Genomic DNA, 27384 nt, shown 5'->3' on the forward strand with positions numbered 1-27384 from the left:
TCATAATGGGAGAGGGGGAACGGATTCCGACAGCTGTTTTTTTGCCGTCGGATTCCGTTCCCCCTGTTTTTCTCAAAGAAAGAGGATCTTCTAACATCTATCTCAATGGTCTTGGTTTGTGTACCCCTATAGCCTAGTGGTCAGTGCAATGACTTTTAAGAGCTGATGATTTTTAGGAGAAACAAGTTCAAGTCCCGGCTAGGGCACTTTTTTTGTTGTTTTTTATCCCATATTTTCCTATCATAATAAAAGGCAAAACCTCCAAAATATATTTCTTTGAACTGGTGCCAGGTAACTACATCCACACACAAAATAGAATCAGCATTTTTTAAGCCACTACATCAACACCTCTCATAATGGGAGAGGGGGAACGGATTCCGACAGCTGTTTTTTTGCCGTCGGATTCCGTTCCCCCTGTTTTTCTCAAACAAAGATTCTCAAGACCCGGCTCTTGGACTTTTTTTATATTCCAGAATTTACTAATATAAAAAAGGCAAAAACCAGGTATGCACCCTACATTTGATCTCAATTGATCATGCCTTCATGTAGCTCAAACAGTAGAGCATTGGCACTTGCAACGCCAAGGTCAATGGTTCGATTCCCAAGGAAAGCAAGAACGTAAAACTAATTTCAAATGCAAACTTCAGCCAAATTGTTTAATGTAATATTTCTCAAAAAAACAGTTTCTTCTAATGTCTATCAAACTTATGCTGATTTCTTGACCCCTTATAGCCTAGTGGTCAGTGCAATGACTTTTTAGAGCTGATGATTTTTAGGAGACTCAAGTCCCGAATAGGGCACTTTTTGTTTTATTTTTTTTATCCCATATTTTTCTATCATAATAAAAGGCAAAACCTCCAAAATATATTTATTTGAACTGGTGCCAGGTAACTACATCCACACACAAAATAGAATCAGCATTTTTTAAGCCACTACATCAACACCTCTCATAATGGGAGAGGGGGAACGGATTCCGACAGCTGTTTTTTTGCCGTCGGATTCCGTTCCCCCTGTTTTTCTCAAACAAAGATTCTCAAGACCCGGCTCTTGGACTTTTTTTATATTCCAGAATTTACTAATATAAAAAAGGCAAAAACCAGGTATGGACCCTACATTTGATCTCAATTGATCATGCCTTCATGTAGCTCAAACAGTAGAGCATTGGCACTCGCAACGCCAAGGTCAATGGTTCGATTCTCAAGGAAAGCAAGAACGTAAAATCAAACTAATTTCAAATGCAAACTTCAGCCAAATTGTTCAATGTAATATTTCTCAAATAAACAGTTTCTTCTAATGTCTATCAAACTTATGCTGATTTCTTGACCCCTTATAGCCTAGTGGTCAGTGCAATGACTTTTTAGAGCTGATGATTTTTAGGAGACTCAAGTCCCGAATAGGGCACTTTTTGTTTTATTTTTTTTATCCCATATTTTCCTATCATAATAAAAGGCAAAACCTCCAAAATATATTTCTTTGAACTGGTGCCAGGTAACTACATCCACACACAAAATAGAATCAGCATTTTTTAAGCCACTACATCAACACCTCTCATAATGGGAGAGGGGGAACGGATTCCGACAGCTGTTTTTTTGCCGTCGGATTCCGTTCCCCCTGTTTTTCTCAAAGAAAGAGGATCTTCTAACATCTATCTCAATGGTCTTGGTTTGTGTACCCCTATAGCCTAGTGGTCAGTGCAATGACTTTTAAGAGCTGATGATTTTTAGGAGAAACAAGTTCAAGTCCCGGCTAGGGCACTTTTTTTGTTGTTTTTTATCCCATATTTTCCTATCATAATAAAAGGCAAAACCTCCAAAATATATTTCTTTGAACTGGTGCCAGGTAACTACATCCACACACAAAATAGAATCAGCATTTTTTAAGCCACTACATCAACACCTCTCATAATGGGAGAGGGGGAACGGATTCCGACAGCTGTTTTTTTGCCGTCGGATTCCGTTCCCCCTGTTTTTCTCAAAGAAAGAGGATCTTCTAATATCTATCTCAATGGTCTTGGTTTGTGTACCCCTATAGCCTAGTGGTCAGTGCAATGACTTTTAAGAGCTGATGATTTTTAGGAGAAACAAGTTCAAGTCCCGGCTAGGGCACTTTTTTTGTTGTTTTTTATCCCATATTTTCCTATCATAATAAAAGGCAAAACCTCCAAAATATATTTCTTTGAACTGCTGCCAGGTAACTACATCCACACACAAAATAGAATCAGCATTTTTAAAGCCACTACATCAACACCTCTCACAATGGGAGAGGGGGAACGGATTCCGACAGCTGTTTTTTTGCCGTCGGATTCCGTTCCCCCTGTTTTTCTCAAACAAAGAGGATATTCTAATATCTATCTCAATTGTCTTGGTTTGTTGACCCCTATAGCCTAGTGGTCAGTGCAATGACTTTTAAGAGCTGATGATTTTTAGGAGAAACAAGTTCAAGTCCCGGCTAGGGCACTTTTTTTGTTGTTTTTTATCCCATATTTTCCTATCATAATAAAAGGCAAAACCTCCAAAATATATTTCTTTGAACTGGTGCCAGGTAACTACATGCACACACAAAATAGAATCAGCATTTTTTAAGCCACTACATCAACACCTCTCATAATGGGAGAGGGGGAACGGATTCCGACAGCTGTTTTTTTGCCGTCGGATTCCGTTCCCCCTGTTTTTCTCAAAGAAAGAGGATCTTCTAATATCTATCTCAATGGCCTTGGTTTGTGTACCCCTATAGCCTAGTGGTCAGTGCAATGACTTTTAAGAGCTGATGATTTTTAGGAGAAACAAGTTCAAGTCCCGGCTAGGGCACTTTTTTTGTTGTTTTTTATCCCATATTTTCCTATCATAATAAAAGGCAAAACCTCCAAAATATATTTCTTTGAACTGGTGCCAGGTAACTACATGCACACACAAAATAGAATCAGCATTTTTTAAGCCACTACATCAACACCTCTCATAATGGGAGAGGGGGAACGGATTCCGACAGCTGTTTTTTTGCCGTCGGATTCCGTTCCCCCTGTTTTTCTCAAAGAAAGAGGATCTTCTAATATCTATCTCAATGGTCTTGGTTTGTGTACCCCTATAGCCAAGTGGTCAGTGCAATGACTTTTAAGAGCTGATGATTTTTAGGAGAAACAAGTTCAAGTCCCGGCTAGGGCACTTTTTTTGTTGTTTTTTATCCCATATTTTCCTATCATAATAAAAGGCAAAACCTCCAAAATATATTTCTTTGAACTGGTGCCAGGTAACTACATCCACACACAAAATAGAATCAGCATTTTTTAAGCCACTACATCAACACCTCTCACAATGGGAGAGGGGGAACGGATTCCGACAGCTGTTTTTTTGCCGTCGGATTCCGTTCCCCCTGTTTTTCTCAAACAAAGAGGATATTCTAATATCTATCTCAATTGTCTTGGTTTGTTGACCCCTATAGCCTAGTGGTCAGTGCAATGACTTTTAAGAGCTGATGATTTTTAGGAGAAACAAGTTCAAGTACCGGCTAGGGCACTTTTTTTGTTGTTTTTTATCCCATATTTTCCTATCATAATAAAAGGCAAAACCTCCAAAATATATTTCTTTGAACTGGTGCCAGGTAACTACATGCACACACAAAATAGAATCAGCATTTTTTAAGCCACTACATCAACACCTCTCATAATGGGAGAGGGGGAACGGATTCCGACAGCTGTTTTTTTGCCGTCGGATTCCGTTCCCCCTGTTTTTCTCAAACAAAGAGGATCTTCTAATATCTATCTCAATTGTCTTGGTTTGTTGACCCCTATAGCCTAGTGGTCAGTGCAATGACTTTTAAGAGCTGATGATTTTTAGGAGAAACAAGTTCAAGTCCCGGCTAGGGCACTTTTTTTGTTGTTTTTTATCCCATATTTTCCTATCATAATAAAAGGCAAAACCTCCAAAATATATTTCTTTGAACTGGTGCCAGGTAACTACATCCACACACAAAATAGAATCAGCATTTTTTAAGCCACTACATCAACACCTCTCATAATGGGAGAGGGGGAACGGATTCCGACAGCTGTTTTTTTGCCGTCGGATTCCGTTCCCCCTGTTTTTCTCAAAGAAAGAGGATCTTCTAACATCTATCTCAATGGTCTTGGTTTGTGTACCCCTATAGCCTAGTGGTCAGTGCAATGACTTTTAAGAGCTGATGATTTTTAGGAGAAACAAGTTCAAGTCCCGGCTAGGGCACTTTTTTTGTTGTTTTTTATCCCATATTTTCCTATCATAATAAAAGGCAAAACCTCCAAAATATATTTCTTTGAACTGGTGCCAGGTAACTACATCCACACACAAAATAGAATCAGCATTTTTTAAGCCACTACATCAACACCTCTCATAATGGGAGAGGGGGAACGGATTCCGACAGCTGTTTTTTTGCCGTCGGATTCCGTTCCCCCTGTTTTTCTCAAACAAAGATTCTCAAGACCCGGCTCTTGGACTTTTTTTATATTCCAGAATTTACTAATATAAAAAAGGCAAAAACCAGGTATGCACCCTACATTTGATCTCAATTGATCATGCCTTCATGTAGCTCAAACAGTAGAGCATTGGCACTTGCAACGCCAAGGTCAATGGTTCGATTCCCAAGGAAAGCAAGAACGTAAAACTAATTTCAAATGCAAACTTCAGCCAAATTGTTTAATGTAATATTTCTCAAATAAACAGTTTCTTCTAATGTCTATCAAACTTATGCTGATTTCTTGACCCCTTATAGCCTAGTGGTCAGTGCAATGACTTTTTAGAGCTGATGATTTTTAGGAGACTCAAGTCCCGAATAGGGCACTTTTTGTTTTATTTTTTTTATCCCATATTTTTCTATCATAATAAAAGGCAAAACCTCCAAAATATATTTCTTTGAACTGGTGCCAGGTAACTACATCCACACACAAAATAGAATCAGCATTTTTTAAGCCACTACATCAACACCTCTCATAATGGGAGAGGGGGAACGGATTCCGACAGCTGTTTTTTTGCCGTCGGATTCCGTTCCCCCTGTTTTTCTCAAAGAAAGAGGATCTTCTAATATCTATCACAATGGTATTGGTTTGTTGACCCCTTTAGCCTAGTGGTCAGTGCAATGACTTTTAAGAGCTGATGATTTTTAGGAGAAACAAGTTCAAGTCCCGGCTAGGGCACTTTTTTTGTTGTTTTTTATCCCATATTTTCCTATCATAATAAAAGGCAAAACCTCCAAAATATATTTCTTTGAACTGGTGCCAGGTAACTACATGCACACACAAAATAGAATCAGCATTTTTTAAGCCACTACATCAACACCTCTCATAATGGGAGAGGGGGAACGGATTCCGACAGCTGTTTTTTTGCCGTCGGATTCCGTTCCCCCTGTTTTTCTCAAAAAAAGAGGATCTTCTAATATCTATCTCAATGGCCTTGGTTTGTGTACCCCTATAGCCTAGTGGTCAGTGCAATGACTTTTAAGAGCTGATGATTTTTAGGAGAAACAAGTTCAAGTCCCGGCTAGGGCACTTTTTTTGTTGTTTTTTATCCCATATTTTCCTATCATAATAAAAGGCAAAACCTCCAAAATATATTTCTTTGAACTGGTGCCAGGTAACTACATGCACACACAAAATAGAATCAGCATTTTTTAAGCCACCACATCAACACCTCTCATAATGGGAGAGGGGGAACGGATTCCGACAGCTGTTTTTTTGCCGTCGGATTCCGTTCCCCCTGTTTTTCTCAAAGAAAGAGGATCTTCTAATATCTATCTCAATGGCCTTGGTTTGTGTACCCGTATAGCCTAGTGGTCAGTGCAATGACTTTTAAGAGCTGATGATTTTTAGGAGAAACAAGTTCAAGTCCCGGCTAGGGCACTTTTTTTGTTGTTTTTTATCCCATATTTTCCTATCATAATAAAAGGCAAAACCTCCAAAATATATTTCTTTGAACTGGTGCCAGGTAACTACATCCACACACAAAATAGAATCAGCATTTTTTAAGCCACTACATCAACACCTCTCATAATGGGAGAGGGGGAACGGATTCCGACAGCTGTTTTTTTGCCGTCGGATTCCGTTCCCCCTGTTTTTCTCAAAGAAAGAGGATCTTCTAATATCTATCTCAATGGCCTTGGTTTGTGTACCCCTATAGCCTAGTGGTCAGTGCAATGACTTTTAAGAGCTGATGATTTTTAGGAGAAACAAGTTCAAGTCCCGGCTAGGGCACTTTTTTTGTTGTTTTTTATCCCATATTTTCCTATCATAATAAAAGGCAAAACCTCCAAAATATATTTCTTTGAACTGGTGCCAGGTAACTACATGCACACACAAAATAGAATCAGCATTTTTTAAGCCACTACATCAACACCTCTCATAATGGGAGAGGGGGAACGGATTCCGACAGCTGTTTTTTTGCCGTCGGATTCCGTTCCCCCTGTTTTTCTCAAAGAAAGAGGATCTTCTAATATCTATCTCAATGGTCTTGGTTTGTGTACCCCTATAGCCAAGTGGTCAGTGCAATGACTTTTAAGAGCTGATGATTTTTAGGAGAAACAAGTTCAAGTCCCGGCTAGGGCACTTTTTTTGTTGTTTTTTATCCCATATTTTCCTATCATAATAAAAGGCAAAACCTCCAAAATATATTTCTTTGAACTGGTGCCAGGTAACTACATCCACACACAAAATAGAATCAGCATTTTTTAAGCCACTACATCAACACCTCTCACAATGGGAGAGGGGGAACGGATTCCGACAGCTGTTTTTTTGCCGTCGGATTCCGTTCCCCCTGTTTTTCTCAAACAAAGATTCTCAAGACCCGGCTCTTGGACTTTTTTTATATTCCAGAATTTACTAATATAAAAAAAGGCAAAAACCAGGTATGCACCCTACATTTGATCTCAATTGATCATGCCTTCATGTAGCTCAAACAGTAGAGCATTGGCACTTGCAACGCCAAGGTCAATGGTTCGATTCTCAAGGAAAGCAAGAACGTAAAATCAAACTAATTTCAAATGCAAACTTCAGCCAAATTGTTCAATGTAATATTTCTCAAATAAACAGTTTCTTCTACTGTCTATCAAACTTATGCTGATTTCTTGACCCCTTATAGCCTAGTGGTCAGTGCAATTTTCTTCTACTGTCTATCAAACTTATGCTGATTTCTTGACCCCTTATAGCCTAGTGGTCAGTGCAATGACTTTTTAGAGCTGATGATTTTTAGGAGACTCAAGTCCCGAATAGGGCACTTTTTGTTTTATTTTTTTTATCCCATATTTTTCTATCATAATAAAAGGCAAAACCTCCAAAATATATTTCTTTGAACTGGTGCCAGGTAACTACATCCACACACAAAATAGAATCAGCATTTTTTAAGCCACTACATCAACACCTCTCATAATGGGAGAGGGGGAACGGATTCCGACAGCTGTTTTTTTGCCGTCGGATTCCGTTCCCCCTGTTTTTCTCAAAGAAAGAGGATCTTCTAACATCTATCTCAATGGTCTTGGTTTGTGTACCCCTATAGCCTAGTGGTCAGTGCAATGACTTTTAAGAGCTGATGATTTTTAGGAGAAACAAGTTCAAGTCCCGGCTAGGGCACTTTTTTTGTTGTTTTTTATCCCATATTTTCCTATCATAATAAAAGGCAAAACCTCCAAAATATATTTCTTTGAACTGGTGCCAGGTAACTACATCCACACACAAAATAGAATCAGCATTTTTTAAGCCACTACATCAACACCTCTCATAATGGGAGAGGGGGAACGGATTCCGACAGCTGTTTTTTTGCCGTCGGATTCCGTTCCCCCGGTTTTTCTCAAACAAAGATTCTCAAGACCCGGCTCTTGGACTTTTTTTATATTCCAGAATTTACTAATATAAAAAAGGCAAAAACCAGGTATGCACCCTACATTTGATCTCAATTGATCATGCCTTCATGTAGCTCAAACAGTAGAGCATTGGCACTTGCAACGCCAAGGTCAATGGTTCGATTCCCAAGGAAAGCAAGAACGTAAAACTAATTTCAAATGCAAACTTCAGCCAAATTGTTTAATGTAATATTTCTCAAAAAAACAGTTTCTTCTAATGTCTATCAAACTTATGCTGATTTCTTGACCCCTTATAGCCTAGTGGTCAGTGCAATGACTTTTTAGAGCTGATGATTTTTAGGAGACTCAAGTCCCGAATAGGGCACTTTTTGTTTTATTTTTTTTATCCCATATTTTTCTATCATAATAAAAGGCAAAACCTCCAAAATATATTTATTTGAACTGGTGCCAGGTAACTACATCCACACACAAAATAGAATCAGCATTTTTTAAGCCACTACATCAACACCTCTCATAATGGGAGAGGGGGAACGGATTCCGACAGCTGTTTTTTTGCCGTCGGATTCCGTTCCCCCTGTTTTTCTCAAACAAAGATTCTCAAGACCCGGCTCTTGGACTTTTTTTATATTCCAGAATTTACTAATATAAAAAAGGCAAAAACCAGGTATGGACCCTACATTTGATCTCAATTGATCATGCCTTCATGTAGCTCAAACAGTAGAGCATTGGCACTCGCAACGCCAAGGTCAATGGTTCGATTCTCAAGGAAAGCAAGAACGTAAAACTAATTTCAAATGCAAACTTCAGCCAAATTGTTCAATGTAATATTTCTCAAATAAACAGTTTCTTCTAATGTCTATCAAACTTATGCTGATTTCTTGACCCCTTATAGCCTAGTGGTCAGTGCAATGACTTTTTAGAGCTGATGATTTTTAGGAGACTCAAGTCCCGAATAGGGCACTTTTTGTTTTATTTTTTTTATCCCATATTTTCCTATCATAATAAAAGGCAAAACCTCCAAAATATATTTCTTTGAACTGGTGCCAGGTAACTACATCCACACACAAAATAGAATCAGCATTTTTTAAGCCACTACATCAACACCTCTCATAATGGGAGAGGGGGAACGGATTCCGACAGCTGTTTTTTTGCCGTCGGATTCCGTTCCCCCTGTTTTTCTCAAAGAAAGAGGATCTTCTAACATCTATCTCAATGGTCTTGGTTTGTGTACCCCTATAGCCTAGTGGTCAGTGCAATGACTTTTAAGAGCTGATGATTTTTAGGAGAAACAAGTTCAAGTCCCGGCTAGGGCACTTTTTTTGTTGTTTTTTATCCCATATTTTCCTATCATAATAAAAGGCAAAACCTCCAAAATATATTTCTTTGAACTGGTGCCAGGTAACTACATCCACACACAAAATAGAATCAGCATTTTTTAAGCCACTACATCAACACCTCTCATAATGGGAGAGGGGGAACGGATTCCGACAGCTGTTTTTTTGCCGTCGGATTCCGTTCCCCCTGTTTTTCTCAAAAAAAGAGGATCTTCTAATATCTATCTCAATGGCCTTGGTTTGTGTACCCCTATAGCCTAGTGGTCAGTGCAATGACTTTTAAGAGCTGATGATTTTTAGGAGAAACAAGTTCAAGTCCCGGCTAGGGCACTTTTTTTGTTGTTTTTTATCCCATATTTTCCTATCATAATAAAAGGCAAAACCTCCAAAATATATTTCTTTGAACTGGTGCCAGGTAACTACATGCACACACAAAATAGAATCAGCATTTTTTAAGCCACCACATCAACACCTCTCATAATGGGAGAGGGGGAACGGATTCCGACAGCTGTTTTTTTGCCGTCGGATTCCGTTCCCCCTGTTTTTCTCAAAGAAAGAGGATCTTCTAATATCTATCTCAATGGCCTTGGTTTGTGTACCCGTATAGCCTAGTGGTCAGTGCAATGACTTTTAAGAGCTGATGATTTTTAGGAGAAACAAGTTCAAGTCCCGGCTAGGGCACTTTTTTTGTTGTTTTTTATCCCATATTTTCCTATCATAATAAAAGGCAAAACCTCCAAAATATATTTCTTTGAACTGGTGCCAGGTAACTACATCCACACACAAAATAGAATCAGCATTTTTTAAGCCACTACATCAACACCTCTCATAATGGGAGAGGGGGAACGGATTCCGACAGCTGTTTTTTTGCCTTCGGATTCCGTTCCCCCTGTTTTTCTCAAAGAAAGAGGATCTTCTAACATCTATCTCAATGGTCTTGGTTTGTGTACCCCTATAGCCTAGTGGTCAGTGCAATGACTTTTAAGAGCTGATGATTTTTAGGAGAAACAAGTTCAAGTCCCGGCTAGGGCACTTTTTTTGTTGTTTTTTATCCCATATTTTCCTATCATAATAAAAGGCAAAACCTCCAAAATATATTTCTTTGAACTGGTGCCAGGTAACTACATCCACACACAAAATAGAATCAGCATTTTTTAAGCCACTACATCAACACCTCTCATAATGGGAGAGGGGGAACGGATTCCGACAGCTGTTTTTTTGCCGTCGGATTCCGTTCCCCCTGTTTTTCTCAAACAAAGATTCTCAAGACCCGGCTCTTGGACTTTTTTTATATTCCAGAATTTACTAATATAAAAAAGGCAAAAACCAGGTATGCACCCTACATTTGATCTCAATTGATCATGCCTTCATGTAGCTCAAACAGTAGAGCATTGGCACTTGCAACGCCAAGGTCAATGGTTCGATTCCCAAGGAAAGCAAGAACGTAAAACTAATTTCAAATGCAAACTTCAGCCAAATTGTTTAATGTAATATTTCTCAAAAAAACAGTTTCTTCTAATGTCTATCAAACTTATGCTGATTTCTTGACCCCTTATAGCCTAGTGGTCAGTGCAATGACTTTTTAGAGCTGATGATTTTTAGGAGACTCAAGTCCCGAATAGGGCACTTTTTGTTTTATTTTTTTTATCCCATATTTTTCTATCATAATAAAAGGCAAAACCTCCAAAATATATTTATTTGAACTGGTGCCAGGTAACTACATCCACACACAAAATAGAATCAGCATTTTTTAAGCCACTACATCAACACCTCTCATAATGGGAGAGGGGGAACGGATTCCGACAGCTGTTTTTTTGCCGTCGGATTCCGTTCCCCCTGTTTTTCTCAAACAAAGATTCTCAAGACCCGGCTCTTGGACTTTTTTTATATTCCAGAATTTACTAATATAAAAAAGGCAAAAACCAGGTATGGACCCTACATTTGATCTCAATTGATCATGCCTTCATGTAGCTCAAACAGTAGAGCATTGGCACTCGCAACGCCAAGGTCAATGGTTCGATTCTCAAGGAAAGCAAGAACGTAAAATCAAACTAATTTCAAATGCAAACTTCAGCCAAATTGTTCAATGTAATATTTCTCAAATAAACAGTTTCTTCTAATGTCTATCAAACTTATGCTGATTTCTTGACCCCTTATAGCCTAGTGGTCAGTGCAATGACTTTTTAGAGCTGATGATTTTTAGGAGACTCAAGTCCCGAATAGGGCACTTTTTGTTTTATTTTTTTTATCCCATATTTTCCTATCATAATAAAAGGCAAAACCTCCAAAATATATTTCTTTGAACTGGTGCCAGGTAACTACATCCACACACAAAATAGAATCAGCATTTTTTAAGCCACTACATCAACACCTCTCATAATGGGAGAGGGGGAACGGATTCCGACAGCTGTTTTTTTGCCGTCGGATTCCGTTCCCCCTGTTTTTCTCAAAGAAAGAGGATCTTCTAACATCTATCTCAATGGTCTTGGTTTGTGTACCCCTATAGCCTAGTGGTCAGTGCAATGACTTTTAAGAGCTGATGATTTTTAGGAGAAACAAGTTCAAGTCCCGGCTAGGGCACTTTTTTTGTTGTTTTTTATCCCATATTTTCCTATCATAATAAAAGGCAAAACCTCCAAAATATATTTCTTTGAACTGGTGCCAGGTAACTACATCCACACACAAAATAGAATCAGCATTTTTTAAGCCACTACATCAACACCTCTCATAATGGGAGAGGGGGAACGGATTCCGACAGCTGTTTTTTTGCCGTCGGATTCCGTTCCCCCTGTTTTTCTCAAAGAAAGAGGATCTTCTAATATCTATCTCAATGGTCTTGGTTTGTGTACCCCTATAGCCTAGTGGTCAGTGCAATGACTTTTAAGAGCTGATGATTTTTAGGAGAAACAAGTTCAAGTCCCGGCTAGGGCACTTTTTTTGTTGTTTTTTATCCCATATTTTCCTATCATAATAAAAGGCAAAACCTCCAAAATATATTTCTTTGAACTGCTGCCAGGTAACTACATCCACACACAAAATAGAATCAGCATTTTTAAAGCCACTACATCAACACCTCTCACAATGGGAGAGGGGGAACGGATTCCGACAGCTGTTTTTTTGCCGTCGGATTCCGTTCCCCCTGTTTTTCTCAAACAAAGAGGATATTCTAATATCTATCTCAATTGTCTTGGTTTGTTGACCCCTATAGCCTAGTGGTCAGTGCAATGACTTTTAAGAGCTGATGATTTTTAGGAGAAACAAGTTCAAGTCCCGGCTAGGGCACTTTTTTTGTTGTTTTTTATCCCATATTTTCCTATCATAATAAAAGGCAAAACCTCCAAAATATATTTCTTTGAACTGGTGCCAGGTAACTACATGCACACACAAAATAGAATCAGCATTTTTTAAGCCACTACATCAACACCTCTCATAATGGGAGAGGGGGAACGGATTCCGACAGCTGTTTTTTTGCCGTCGGATTCCGTTCCCCCTGTTTTTCTCAAAGAAAGAGGATCTTCTAATATCTATCTCAATGGCCTTGGTTTGTGTACCCCTATAGCCTAGTGGTCAGTGCAATGACTTTTAAGAGCTGATGATTTTTAGGAGAAACAAGTTCAAGTCCCGGCTAGGGCACTTTTTTTGTTGTTTTTTATCCCATATTTTCCTATCATAATAAAAGGCAAAACCTCCAAAATATATTTCTTTGAACTGGTGCCAGGTAACTACATGCACACACAAAATAGAATCAGCATTTTTTAAGCCACTACATCAACACCTCTCATAATGGGAGAGGGGGAACGGATTCCGACAGCTGTTTTTTTGCCGTCGGATTCCGTTCCCCCTGTTTTTCTCAAAGAAAGAGGATCTTCTAATATCTATCTCAATGGTCTTGGTTTGTGTACCCCTATAGCCAAGTGGTCAGTGCAATGACTTTTAAGAGCTGATGATTTTTAGGAGAAACAAGTTCAAGTCCCGGCTAGGGCACTTTTTTTGTTGTTTTTTATCCCATATTTTCCTATCATAATAAAAGGCAAAACCTCCAAAATATATTTCTTTGAACTGGTGCCAGGTAACTACATCCACACACAAAATAGAATCAGCATTTTTTAAGCCACTACATCAACACCTCTCACAATGGGAGAGGGGGAACGGATTCCGACAGCTGTTTTTTTGCCGTCGGATTCCGTTCCCCCTGTTTTTCTCAAACAAAGAGGATATTCTAATATCTATCTCAATTGTCTTGGTTTGTTGACCCCTATAGCCTAGTGGTCAGTGCAATGACTTTTAAGAGCTGATGATTTTTAGGAGAAACAAGTTCAAGTACCGGCTAGGGCACTTTTTTTGTTGTTTTTTATCCCATATTTTCCTATCATAATAAAAGGCAAAACCTCCAAAATATATTTCTTTGAACTGGTGCCAGGTAACTACATGCACACACAAAATAGAATCAGCATTTTTTAAGCCACTACATCAACACCTCTCATAATGGGAGAGGGGGAACGGATTCCGACAGCTGTTTTTTTGCCGTCGGATTCCGTTCCCCCTGTTTTTCTCAAACAAAGAGGATCTTCTAATATCTATCTCAATTGTCTTGGTTTGTTGACCCCTATAGCCTAGTGGTCAGTGCAATGACTTTTAAGAGCTGATGATTTTTAGGAGAAACAAGTTCAAGTCCCGGCTAGGGCACTTTTTTTGTTGTTTTTTATCCCATATTTTCCTATCATAATAAAAGGCAAAACCTCCAAAATATATTTCTTTGAACTGGTGCCAGGTAACTACATCCACACACAAAATAGAATCAGCATTTTTTAAGCCACTACATCAACACCTCTCATAATGGGAGAGGGGGAACGGATTCCGACAGCTGTTTTTTTGCCGTCGGATTCCGTTCCCCCTGTTTTTCTCAAAGAAAGAGGATCTTCTAACATCTATCTCAATGGTCTTGGTTTGTGTACCCCTATAGCCTAGTGGTCAGTGCAATGACTTTTAAGAGCTGATGATTTTTAGGAGAAACAAGTTCAAGTCCCGGCTAGGGCACTTTTTTTGTTGTTTTTTATCCCATATTTTCCTATCATAATAAAAGGCAAAACCTCCAAAATATATTTCTTTGAACTGGTGCCAGGTAACTACATCCACACACAAAATAGAATCAGCATTTTTTAAGCCACTACATCAACACCTCTCATAATGGGAGAGGGGGAACGGATTCCGACAGCTGTTTTTTTGCCGTCGGATTCCGTTCCCCCTGTTTTTCTCAAACAAAGATTCTCAAGACCCGGCTCTTGGACTTTTTTTATACTCCAGAATTTACTAATATAAAAAAGGCAAAAACCAGGTATGCACCCTACATTTGATCTCAATTGATCATGCCTTCATGTAGCTCAAACAGTAGAGCATTGGCACTTGCAACGCCAAGGTCAATGGTTCGATTCCCAAGGAAAGCAAGAACGTAAAACTAATTTCAAATGCAAACTTCAGCCAAATTGTTTAATGTAATATTTCTCAAATAAACAGTTTCTTCTAATGTCTATCAAACTTATGCTGATTTCTTGACCCCTTATAGCCTAGTGGTCAGTGCAATGACTTTTTAGAGCTGATGATTTTTAGGAGACTCAAGTCCCGAATAGGGCACTTTTTGTTTTATTTTTTTTATCCCATATTTTTCTATCATAATAAAAGGCAAAACCTCCAAAATATATTTATTTGAACTGGTGCCAGGTAACTACATCCACACACAAAATAGAATCAGCATTTTTTAAGCCACTACATCAACACCTCTCATAATGGGAGAGGGGGAACGGATTCCGACAGCTGTTTTTTTGCCGTCGGATTCCGTTCCCCCTGTTTTTCTCAAAGAAAGAGGATCTTCTAATATCTATCACAATGGTATTGGTTTGTTGACCCCTTTAGCCTAGTGGTCAGTGCAATGACTTTTAAGAGCTGATGATTTTTAGGAGAAACAAGTTCAAGTCCCGGCTAGGGCACTTTTTTTGTTGTTTTTTATCCCATATTTTCCTATCATAATAAAAGGCAAAACCTCCAAAATATATTTCTTTGAACTGGTGCCAGGTAACTACATCCACACACAAAATAGAATCAGCATTTTTTAAGCCACTACATCAACACCTCTCACAATGGGAGAGGGGGAACGGATTCCGACAGCTGTTTTTTTGCCGTCGGATTCCGTTCCCCCTGTTTTTCTCAAACAAAGAGGATATTCTAATATCTATCTCAATTGTCTTGGTTTGTTGACCCCTATAGCCTAGTGGTCAGTGCAATGACTTTTAAGAGCTGATGATTTTTAGGAGAAACAAGTTCAAGTACCGGCTAGGGCACTTTTTTTGTTGTTTTTTATCCCATATTTTCCTATCATAATAAAAGGCAAAACCTCCAAAATATATTTCTTTGAACTGGTGCCAGGTAACTACATGCACACACAAAATAGAATCAGCATTTTTTAAGCCACTACATCAACACCTCTCATAATGGGAAAGGGAGAACGGATTCCGACAGCTGTTTTTTTGCCGTCGGATTCCGTTCCCCCTGTTTTTCTCAAACAAAGATTCTCAAGACCCGGCTCTTGGACTTTTTTTATATTCCAGAATTTACTAATATAAAAAAAGGCAAAAACCAGGTATGCACCCTACATTTGATCTCAATTGATCATGCCTTCATGTAGCTCAAACAGTAGAGCATTGGCACTTGCAACGCCAAGGTCAATGGTTCGATTCTCAAGGAAAGCAAGAACGTAAAATCAAACTAATTTCAAATGCAAACTTCAGCCAAATTGTTCAATGTAATATTTCTCAAATAAACAGTTTCTTCTACTGTCTATCAAACTTATGCTGATTTCTTGACCCCTTATAGCCTAGTGGTCAGTGCAATTTTCTTCTACTGTCTATCAAACTTATGCTGATTTCTTGACCCCTTATAGCCTAGTGGTCAGTGCAATGACTTTTTAGAGCTGATGATTTTTAGGAGACTCAAGTCCCGAATAGGGCACTTTTTGTTTTATTTTTTTTATCCCATATTTTTCTATCATAATAAAAGGCAAAACCTCCAAAATATATTTCTTTGAACTGGTGCCAGGTAACTACATCCACACACAAAATAGAATCAGCATTTTTTAAGCCACTACATCAACACCTCTCATAATGGGAGAGGGGGAACGGATTCCGACAGCTGTTTTTTTGCCGTCGGATTCCGTTCCCCCTGTTTTTCTCAAAGAAAGAGGATCTTCTAACATCTATCTCAATGGTCTTGGTTTGTGTACCCCTATAGCCTAGTGGTCAGTGCAATGACTTTTAAGAGCTGATGATTTTTAGGAGAAACAAGTTCAAGTCCCGGCTAGGGCACTTTTTTTGTTGTTTTTTATCCCATATTTTCCTATCATAATAAAAGGCAAAACCGCCAAAATATATTTCTTTGAACTGGTGCCAGGTAACTACATGCACACACAAAATAGAATCAGCATTTTTTAAGCCACTACATCAACACCTCTCATAATGGGAGAGGGGGAACGGATTCCGACAGCTGTTTTGTTGCCGTCGGATTCCGTTCCCCCTGTTTTTCTCAAAGAAAGAGGATCTTCTAATATCTATCTCAATGGTCTTGGTTTGTGTACCCCTATAGCCAAGTGGTCAGTGCAATGACTTTTAAGAGCTGATGATTTTTAGGAGAAACAAGTTCAAGTCCCGGCTAGGGCACTTTTTTTGTTGTTTTTTATCCCATATTTTCCTATCATAATAAAAGGCAAAACCTCCAAAATATATTTCTTTGAACTGGTGCCAGGTAACTACATCCACACACAAAATAGAATCAGCATTTTTTAAGCCACTACATCAACACCTCTCACAATGGGAGAGGGGGAACGGATTCCGACAGCTGTTTTTTTGCCGTCGGATTCCGTTCCCCCTGTTTTTCTCAAACAAAGAGGATATTCTAATATCTATCTCAATTGTCTTGGTTTGTTGACCCCTATAGCCTAGTGGTCAGTGCAATGACTTTTAAGAGCTGATGATTTTTAGGAGAAACAAGTTCAAGTACCGGCTAGGGCACTTTTTTTGTTGTTTTTTATCCCATATTTTCCTATCATAATAAAAGGCAAAACCTCCAAAATATATTTCTTTGAACTGGTGCCAGGTAACTACATGCACACACAAAATAGAATCAGCATTTTTTAAGCCACTACATCAACACCTCTCATAATGGGAGAGGGGGAACGGATTCCGACAGCTGTTTTTTTGCCGTCGGATTCCGTTCCCCCTGTTTTTCTCAAACAAAGAGGATCTTCTAATATCTATCTCAATTGTCTTGGTTTGTTGACCCCTATAGCCTAGTGGTCAGTGCAATGACTTTTAAGAGCTGATGATTTTTAGGAGAAACAAGTTCAAGTCCCGGCTAGGGCACTTTTTTTGTTGTTTTTTATCCCATATTTTCCTATCATAATAAAAGGCAAAACCTCCAAAATATATTTCTTTGAACTGGTGCCAGGTAACTACATCCACACACAAAATAGAATCAGCATTTTTTAAGCCACTACATCAACACCTCTCATAATGGGAGAGGGGGAACGGATTCCGACAGCTGTTTTTTTGCCGTCGGATTCCGTTCCCCCTGTTTTTCTCAAAGAAAGAGGATCTTCTAACATCTATCTCAATGGTCTTGGTTTGTGTACCCCTATAGCCTAGTGGTCAGTGCAATGACTTTTAAGAGCTGATGATTTTTAGGAGAAACAAGTTCAAGTCCCGGCTAGGGCACTTTTTTTGTTGTTTTTTATCCCATATTTTCCTATCATAATAAAAGGCAAAACCTCCAAAATATATTTCTTTGAACTGGTGCCAGGTAACTACATCCACACACAAAATAGAATCAGCATTTTTTAAGCCACTACATCAACACCTCTCATAATGGGAGAGGGGGAACGGATTCCGACAGCTGTTTTTTTGCCGTCGGATTCCGTTCCCCCTGTTTTTCTCAAACAAAGATTCTCAAGACCCGGCTCTTGGACTTTTTTTATATTCCAGAATTTACTAATATAAAAAAGGCAAAAACCAGGTATGCACCCTACATTTGATCTCAATTGATCATGCCTTCATGTAGCTCAAACAGTAGAGCATTGGCACTTGCAACGCCAAGGTCAATGGTTCGATTCCCAAGGAAAGCAAGAACGTAAAACTAATTTCAAATGCAAACTTCAGCCAAATTGTTTAATGTAATATTTCTCAAATAAACAGTTTCTTCTAATGTCTATCAAACTTATGCTGATTTCTTGACCCCTTATAGCCTAGTGGTCAGTGCAATGACTTTTTAGAGCTGATGATTTTTAGGAGACTCAAGTCCCGAATAGGGCACTTTTTGTTTTATTTTTTTTATCCCATATTTTTCTATCATAATAAAAGGCAAAACCTCCAAAATATATTTATTTGAACTGGTGCCAGGTAACTACATCCACACACAAAATAGAATCAGCATTTTTTAAGCCACTACATCAACACCTCTCATAATGGGAGAGGGGGAACGGATTCCGACAGCTGTTTTTTTGCCGTCGGATTCCGTTCCCCCTGTTTTTCTCAAAGAAAGAGGATCTTCTAATATCTATCACAATGGTATTGGTTTGTTGACCCCTTTAGCCTAGTGGTCAGTGCAATGACTTTTAAGAGCTGATGATTTTTAGGAGAAACAAGTTCAAGTCCCGGCTAGGGCACTTTTTTTGTTGTTTTTTATCCCATATTTTCCTATCATAATAAAAGGCAAAACCTCCAAAATATATTTCTTTGAACTGGTGCCAGGTAACTACATGCACACACAAAATAGAATCAGCATTTTTTAAGCCACTACATCAACACCTCTCATAATGGGAGAGGGGGAACGGATTCCGACAGCTGTTTTTTTGCCGTCGGATTCCGTTCCCCCTGTTTTTCTCAAAAAAAGAGGATCTTCTAATATCTATCTCAATGGCCTTGGTTTGTGTACCCCTATAGCCTAGTGGTCAGTGCAATGACTTTTAAGAGCTGATGATTTTTAGGAGAAACAAGTTCAAGTCCCGGCTAGGGCACTTTTTTTGTTGTTTTTTATCCCATATTTTCCTATCATAATAAAAGGCAAAACCTCCAAAATATATTTCTTTGAACTGGTGCCAGGTAACTACATGCACACACAAAATAGAATCAGCATTTTTTAAGCCACCACATCAACACCTCTCATAATGGGAGAGGGGGAACGGATTCCGACAGCTGTTTTTTTGCCGTCGGATTCCGTTCCCCCTGTTTTTCTCAAAGAAAGAGGATCTTCTAATATCTATCTCAATGGCCTTGGTTTGTGTACCCGTATAGCCTAGTGGTCAGTGCAATGACTTTTAAGAGCTGATGATTTTTAGGAGAAACAAGTTCAAGTCCCGGCTAGGGCACTTTTTTTGTTGTTTTTTATCCCATATTTTCCTATCATAATAAAAGGCAAAACCTCCAAAATATATTTCTTTGAACTGGTGCCAGGTAACTACATCCACACACAAAATAGAATCAGCATTTTTTAAGCCACTACATCAACACCTCTCATAATGGGAGAGGGGGAACGGATTCCGACAGCTGTTTTTTTGCCGTCGGATTCCGTTCCCCCTGTTTTTCTCAAAGAAAGAGGATCTTCTAATATCTATCTCAATGGCCTTGGTTTGTGTACCCCTATAGCCTAGTGGTCAGTGCAATGACTTTTAAGAGCTGATGATTTTTAGGAGAAACAAGTTCAAGTCCCGGCTAGGGCACTTTTTTTGTTGTTTTTTATCCCATATTTTCCTATCATAATAAAAGGCAAAACCTCCAAAATATATTTCTTTGAACTGGTGCCAGGTAACTACATGCACACACAAAATAGAATCAGCATTTTTTAAGCCACTACATCAACACCTCTCATAATGGGAGAGGGGGAACGGATTCCGACAGCTGTTTTTTTGCCGTCGGATTCCGTTCCCCCTGTTTTTCTCAAAGAAAGAGGATCTTCTAATATCTATCTCAATGGTCTTGGTTTGTGTACCCCTATAGCCAAGTGGTCAGTGCAATGACTTTTAAGAGCTGATGATTTTTAGGAGAAACAAGTTCAAGTCCCGGCTAGGGCACTTTTTTTGTTGTTTTTTATCCCATATTTTCCTATCATAATAAAAGGCAAAACCTCCAAAATATATTTCTTTGAACTGGTGCCAGGTAACTACATCCACACACAAAATAGAATCAGCATTTTTTAAGCCACTACATCAACACCTCTCACAATGGGAGAGGGGGAACGGATTCCGACAGCTGTTTTTTTGCCGTCGGATTCCGTTCCCCCTGTTTTTCTCAAACAAAGAGGATATTCTAATATCTATCTCAATTGTCTTGGTTTGTTGACCCCTATAGCCTAGTGGTCAGTGCAATGACTTTTAAGAGCTGATGATTTTTAGGAGAAACAAGTTCAAGTACCGGCTAGGGCACTTTTTTTGTTGTTTTTTATCCCATATTTTCCTATCATAATAAAAGGCAAAACCTCCAAAATATATTTCTTTGAACTGGTGCCAGGTAACTACATGCACACACAAAATAGAATCAGCATTTTTTAAGCCACTACATCAACACCTCTCATAATGGGAGAGGGGGAACGGATTCCGACAGCTGTTTTTTTGCCGTCGGATTCCGTTCCCCCTGTTTTTCTCAAAGAAAGAGGATCTTCTAATATCTATCTCAATGGCCTTGGTTTGTGTACCCCTATAGCCTAGTGGTCAGTGCAATGACTTTTAAGAGCTGATGATTTTTAGGAGAAACAAGTTCAAGTCCCGGCTAGGGCACTTTTTTTGTTGTTTTTTATCCCATATTTTCCTATCATAATAAAAGGCAAAACCTCCAAAATATATTTCTTTGAACTGGTGCCAGGTAACTACATCCACACACAAAATAGAATCAGCATTTTTTAAGCCACTACATCAACACCTCTCATAATGGGAAAGGGAGAACGGATTCCGACAGCTGTTTTTTTGCCGTCGGATTCCGTTCCCCCTGTTTTTCTCAAACAAAGATTCTCAAGACCCGGCTCTTGGACTTTTTTTATATTCCAGAATTTACTAATATAAAAAAAGGCAAAAACCAGGTATGCACCCTACATTTGATCTCAATTGATCATGCCTTCATGTAGCTCAAACAGTAGAGCATTGGCACTTGCAACGCCAAGGTCAATGGTTCGATTCTCAAGGAAAGCAAGAACGTAAAATCAAACTAATTTCAAATGCAAACTTCAGCCAAATTGTTCAATGTAATATTTCTCAAATAAACAGTTTCTTCTACTGTCTATCAAACTTATGCTGATTTCTTGACCCCTTATAGCCTAGTGGTCAGTGCAATTTTCTTCTACTGTCTATCAAACTTATGCTGATTTCTTGACCCCTTATAGCCTAGTGGTCAGTGCAATGACTTTTTAGAGCTGATGATTTTTAGGAGACTCAAGTCCCGAATAGGGCACTTTTTGTTTTATTTTTTTTATCCCATATTTTTCTATCATAATAAAAGGCAAAACCTCCAAAATATATTTCTTTGAACTGGTGCCAGGTAACTACATCCACACACAAAATAGAATCAGCATTTTTTAAGCCACTACATCAACACCTCTCATAATGGGAGAGGGGGAACGGATTCCGACAGCTGTTTTTTTGCCGTCGGATTCCGTTCCCCCTGTTTTTCTCAAAGAAAGAGGATCTTCTAACATCTATCTCAATGGTCTTGGTTTGTGTACCCCTATAGCCTAGTGGTCAGTGCAATGACTTTTAAGAGCTGATGATTTTTAGGAGAAACAAGTTCAAGTCCCGGCTAGGGCACTTTTTTTGTTGTTTTTTATCCCATATTTTCCTATCATAATAAAAGGCAAAACCTCCAAAATATATTTCTTTGAACTGGTGCCAGGTAACTACATCCACACACAAAATAGAATCAGCATTTTTTAAGCCACTACATCAACACCTCTCATAATGGGAGAGGGGGAACGGATTCCGACAGCTGTTTTTTTGCCGTCGGATTCCGTTCCCCCTGTTTTTCTCAAACAAAGATTCTCAAGACCCGGCTCTTGGACTTTTTTTATATTCCAGAATTTACTAATATAAAAAAGGCAAAAACCAGGTATGGACCCTACATTTGATCTCAATTGATCATGCCTTCATGTAGCTCAAACAGTAGAGCATTGGCACTTGCAACGCCAAGGTCAATGGTTCGATTCCCAAGGAAAGCAAGAACGTAAAACTAATTTCAAATGCAAACTTCAGCCAAATTGTTTAATGTAATATTTCTCAAAAAAACAGTTTCTTCTAATGTCTATCAAACTTATGCTGATTTCTTGACCCCTTATAGCCTAGTGGTCAGTGCAATGACTTTTTAGAGCTGATGATTTTTAGGAGACTCAAGTCCCGAATAGGGCACTTTTTGTTTTATTTTTTTTATCCCATATTTTTCTATCATAATAAAAGGCAAAACCTCCAAAATATATTTCTTTGAACTGGTGCCAGGTAACTACATCCACACACAAAATAGAATCAGCATTTTTTAAGCCACTACATCAACACCTCTCATAATGGGAGAGGGGGAACGGATTCCGACAGCTGTTTTTTTGCCGTCGGATTCCGTTCCCCCTGTTTTTCTCAAACAAAGATTCTCAAGACCCGGCTCTTGGACTTTTTTTATATTCCAGAATTTACTAATATAAAAAAGGCAAAAACCAGGTATGGACCCTACATTTGATCTCAATTGATCATGCCTTCATGTAGCTCAAACAGTAGAGCATTGGCACTCGCAACGCCAAGGTCAATGGTTCGATTCTCAAGGAAAGCAAGAACGAAAAATCAAACTAATTTCAAATGCAAACTTCAGCCAAATTGTTCAATGTAATATTTCTCAAATAAACAGTTTCTTCTAATGTCTATCAAACTTATGCTGATTTCTTGACCCCTTATAGCCTAGTGGTCAGTGCAATGACTTTTTAGAGCTGATGATTTTTAGGAGACTCAAGTCCCGAATAGGGCACTTTTTGTTTTATTTTTTTTATCCCATATTTTCCTATCATAATAAAAGGCAAAACCTCCAAAATATATTTCTTTGAACTGGTGCCAGGTAACTACATCCACACACAAAATAGAATCAGCATTTTTTAAGCCACTACATCAACACCTCTCATAATGGGAGAGGAGGAACGGATTCCGACAGCTGTTTTTTTGCCGTCGGATTCCGTTCCCCCTGTTTTTCTCAAAGAAAGAGGATCTTCTAACATCTATCTCAATGGTCTTGGTTTGTGTACCCCTATAGCCTAGTGGTCAGTGCAATGACTTTTAAGAGCTGATGATTTTTAGGAGAAACAAGTTCAAGTCCCGGCTAGGGCACTTTTTTTGTTGTTTTTTATCCCATATTTTCCTATCATAATAAAAGGCAAAACCTCCAAAATATATTTCTTTGAACTGGTGCCAGGTAACTAGTGGTGTCAACAATAATCGATTCGGCGATGCATCGCAATGCGGGATATGCACGATTCAGCATCGATGCGGCAAAGTGCCATAATCGATTATGTCACTGTTTATTTTCTGGCCTTGAGTTGGACAATAAAGTTGTGAAGTTTATTACTTCCGTGGGCATAACAACAACAACAACAATCAAGACGGCTGAGGCGGAGGGAGATGACCGCGATAGACGGGTAATTAAAAACGCACCCAAAGCTTGGAAAAGCGGACATCCTGGCACATTTCGATTCTACGAAGTTAATGGGAAACTAAACAAGACGAGGCTGAACACAGGAGCGCAGCTTCGCGGCTGAGACACGAATAGACTATTAGTAACTTAAAGCTTTACTCTTAAACACAAAAGGCACGTCCATTTTAATAAAAAAATGATATTTATTAAACAAACCAGATCAAGAGCAAAAACGAAATAAAGTGAATAACTGAAGAAAAAAAAAGCATAGGCTCAAAACTAATACAAACAGTGGCACTGCGCGAGTGCGCGCATTGGGCTCCAATAAATGCAATAATATGTTCCCGTCTTCTAAAAAAAAATGCTGCCGATGTCTTTGTTGACATGGTAGAAGAGGACTGACTATGAATTAAACGGTCTCTCAATTAAATAAATAATATTCAGCAAACCTTAGTAGCCTACTTTCTTCAATCTGACTGTCTCTCTTCTCCAGTGGGTTGGGATAATCCAAAAGAAGTGAAAACAAGGGGGGTGTTCTGAAGACAGACTGTTACCTGTGAAACAGGGGTGCTCTGAAAACACCCCCATTAGCAATTAGTGCTTTCCACCTGATGAAATGAACGCGCAAAATGAATGAAATGAACGCGGCAAAACTGATGAAATGAACGCGCAAAACGAATGAAATGAACGCGGCAAAACGAATGAAATGAACGCGCAAAACGAATGAAATGAACGCGGCAAAACTGATGAAATGAACGCGGCAAAAAATCGACCAATCAGAATTTTGGTCAAGCCAGAACGTATCGACCAACAATCGACTAATCGATTGGGAGATTACAGCCCTAGAAAGCAGTGATTTATGTTTTCTTTTTCAGGTTTGAAAATGCCATATACAATACCCTGTACCATTCAATTTTATTTTGTTTAATGACATTTATGTCAAAGATACAGCAGTGATAATGGTAGTGATAATACACACATATAGCAGCCAATAAAATCTGTTGTTCAATATATGACTGCTTGTATTGCCTCATGACTGATGAAAAATTTGCCTTGTGTGCAGTAGAATTTTGATGCATCGCAATGCATCGTAGAATCGAATTGAATCGAATCGTTACCTGGTGAATCGTAATCGAATCGAATTGTGAGGGCAGTGCCAATGCACACCCCTACAGGTAACTACATCCACACACAAAATAGAATCAGCATTTTTTAAGCCACTACATCAACACCTCTCATAATGGGAGAGGGGGAACGGATTCCGACAGCTGTTTTTTTGCCGTCGGATTCCGTTCCCCCTGTTTTTCTCAAAGAAAGAGGATCTTCTAATATCTATCTCAATGGTCTTGGTTTGTGTACCCCTATAGCCTAGTGGTCAGTGCAATGACTTTTAAGAGCTGATGATTTTTAGGAGAAACAAGTTCAAGTCCCGGCTAGGGCACTTTTTTTGTTGTTTTTTATCCCATATTTTCCTATCATAATAAAAGGCAAAACCTCCAAAATATATTTCTTTGAACTGCTGCCAGGTAACTACATCCACACACAAAATAGAATCAGCATTTTTTAAGCCACTACATCAACACCTCTCACAATGGGAGAGGGGGAACGGATTCCGACAGCTGTTTTTTTGCCGTCGGATTCCGTTCCCCCTGTTTTTCTCAAACAAAGAGGATATTCTAATATCTATCTCAATTGTCTTGGTTTGTTGACCCCTATAGCCTAGTGGTCAGTGCAATGACTTTTAAGAGCTGATGATTTTTAGGAGAAACAAGTTCAAGTCCCGGCTAGGGCACTTTTTTTGTTGTTTTTTATCCCATATTTTCCTATCATAATAAAAGGCAAAACCTCCAAAATATATTTCTTTGAACTGGTGCCAGGTAACTACATGCACACACAAAATAGAATCAGCATTTTTTAAGCCACTACATCAACACCTCTCATAATGGGAGAGGGGGAACGGATTCCGACAGCTGTTTTTTTGCCGTCGGATTCCGTTCCCCCTGTTTTTCTCAAAGAAAGAGGATCTTCTAATATCTATCTCAATGGCCTTGGTTTGTGTACCCCTATAGCCTAGTGGTCAGTGCAATGACTTTTAAGAGCTGATGATTTTTAGGAGAAACAAGTTCAAGTCCCGGCTAGGGCACTTTTTTTGTTGTTTTTTATCCCATATTTTCCTATCATAATAAAAGGCAAAACCTCCAAAATATATTTCTTTGAACTGGTGCCAGGTAACTACATGCACACACAAAATAGAATCAGCATTTTTTAAGCCACTACATCAACACCTCTCATAATGGGAGAGGGGGAACGGATTCCGACAGCTGTTTTTTTGCCGTCGGATTCCGTTCCCCCTGTTTTTCTCAAACAAAGAGGATATTCTAATATCTATCTCAATTGTCTTGGTTTGTTGACCCCTATAGCCTAGTGGTCAGTGCAATGACTTTTAAGAGCTGATGATTTTTAGGAGAAACAAGTTCAAGTCCCGGCTAGGGCACTTTTTTTGTTGTTTTTTATCCCATATTTTCCTATCATAATAAAAGGCAAAACCTCCAAAATATATTTCTTTGAACTGGTGCCAGGTAACTACATGCACACACAAAATAGAATCAGCATTTTTTAAGCCACTACATCAACACCTCTCATAATGGGAGAGGGGGAACGGATTCCGACAGCTGTTTTTTTGCCGTCGGATTCCGTTCCCCCTGTTTTTCTCAAAGAAAGAGGATCTTCTAATATCTATCTCAATGGTCTTGGTTTGTGTACCCCTATAGCCAAGTGGTCAGTGCAATGACTTTTAAGAGCTGATGATTTTTAGGAGAAACAAGTTCAAGTCCCGGCTAGGGCACTTTTTTTGTTGTTTTTTATCCCATATTTTCCTATCATAATAAAAGGCAAAACCTCCAAAATATATTTCTTTGAACTGGTGCCAGGTAACTACATCCACACACAAAATAGAATCAGCATTTTTTAAGCCACTACATCAACACCTCTCACAATGGGAGAGGGGGAACGGATTCCGACAGCTGTTTTTTTGCCGTCGGATTCCGTTCCCCCTGTTTTTCTCAAACAAAGAGGATATTCTAATATCTATCTCAATTGTCTTGGTTTGTTGACCCCTATAGCCTAGTGGTCAGTGCAATGACTTTTAAGAGCTGATGATTTTTAGGAGAAACAAGTTCAAGTACCGGCTAGGGCACTTTTTTTGTTGTTTTTTATCCCATATTTTCCTATCATAATAAAAGGCAAAACCTCCAAAATATATTTCTTTGAACTGGTGCCAGGTAACTACATGCACACACAAAATAGAATCAGCATTTTTTAAGCCACTACATCAACACCTCTCATAATGGGAGAGGGGGAACGGATTCCGACAGCTGTTTTTTTGCCGTCGGATTCCGTTCCCCCTGTTTTTCTCAAACAAAGAGGATCTTCTAATATCTATCTCAATTGTCTTGGTTTGTTGACCCCTATAGCCTAGTGGTCAGTGCAATGACTTTTAAGAGCTGATGATTTTTAGGAGAAACAAGTTCAAGTCCCGGCTAGGGCACTTTTTT

The sequence above is a fragment of the Phoxinus phoxinus genome (genome assembly GCF_949152265.1).
Source record: "Phoxinus phoxinus genome assembly, chromosome: 23".
NCBI classification, from domain to species: Eukaryota; Metazoa; Chordata; class Actinopteri; order Cypriniformes; family Leuciscidae; genus Phoxinus; species Phoxinus phoxinus.